This window comes from Macrobrachium rosenbergii, chromosome 7 (genome assembly GCF_040412425.1).
Source record: "Macrobrachium rosenbergii isolate ZJJX-2024 chromosome 7, ASM4041242v1, whole genome shotgun sequence".
Classification (NCBI taxonomy): domain Eukaryota; kingdom Metazoa; phylum Arthropoda; class Malacostraca; order Decapoda; family Palaemonidae; genus Macrobrachium; species Macrobrachium rosenbergii.
In genome coordinates, this window is record NC_089747.1 from 11,106,314 (window position 1) to 11,107,500 (window position 1,187).

At 36.7% G+C, this 1,187-nt stretch overlaps 1 protein-coding gene across 1 annotated transcript in view; it reads left to right on the forward strand.

The window, feature by feature from the left end:
- Positions 1–368: 368 nt before the first annotated feature.
- LOC136840120 (sodium- and chloride-dependent glycine transporter 1-like) overlaps positions 369–1,187 on the forward strand; it is a 5,715-nt gene continuing 4,896 nt past the window's right edge. The window contains exons 1-2 of the mRNA XM_067106514.1: positions 369–505; positions 981–1,044. The gene's annotated coding sequence lies outside the window, so the exon portion shown is untranslated. The remainder of the gene's footprint in view (positions 506–980; positions 1,045–1,187) is intronic.

Consider the following 1,187-nt stretch of genomic DNA (forward strand, 5'->3'; position numbering starts at 1 on the left):
CTTTGCGCATGGTCTAATTAGCTTTCTGAATGTTTCTAACAATGTATATGGCACATAACATTCTGCTTATCTATCACTGGCATCTACATTATTATTGGAAAATTCGCACCTGGTTTCTTTAAAAAGTTTACTCTGTTCATGATCTGAATTCCTCAGAATCTAAGGCTTACCCAAGCCCAAAAATACAATTTTTATAATTGTCAGTCATCTGGATTATTCTGGGCAGCACCTTATAAATCTAAGCAGCACCTTATATAGTCTTTCCCTAAGATGCACTAGCCTGGCAAATGAACAGCGTTGCACCTGTGTTACAGCTTTGGCGTGCTGCAGGAGAGCCAAGATGAACAGGATGCAGACAGCGCCCCTCTAAATTCTCAGCTAGTGGCATGTCTAGGTTGTGCATGGCTGGCGGTTGTACTATCTCTCATCAGAAGAAGTCCTGGGAATGCCAACTGTGTCACCACAACCATTCCTTATGCCGTTCTCCTGTTGCTTTTGATATGGAGTAAGTGAGAACTGCAGCATTCACTTGAGGTATTGGAAAATAGATAGCCATACGTAGAGTAGAAACTTTCCAGATGACAGGTAAAATTTTTATTTCCTTGTCCATTTTTGATTAGCAAATGAGATTTGTTAGAATATCTACAACTTCTTTAAAAAAAGACATTATAAATTCAGATGATCTTGGGATAAGGAACTGACCTGCCAAAGGGAGATCTGATACATTTCTGTGCTTGACTGGAAGATATATGTTCATAAGTGTAGCCAAAGACACTACAAAATATGTAGCTGTAGTAATGATGACAGGAAGCTGGCTTTATAAGAACTGAGTATTATAACTCGTTGTCTGGTTAAACTGCAAAATAATGATAATCTCTAGTACATAAAATGGGGGTTTGCTCTCTATGGAGCGGATGGTTACATCATCTAAGACAGCAAAGGCCCTTCCGCAGAAAACTGATTGCAGACTATTTTTTCAGGTTGTGCTGGTGATGGCAGTGAAGCCTGCAAGACAGCCTTCAGTCATTTTTATATACCAATCAGGTAAATATGAATGATGACCACCTTCATGAGTTATATATATATATATATATATATATATATATATATATATATATATATATATATATATATATATATATATATATATATAATGCATGCAGTTGACATCTTTCAGCAACACTTTT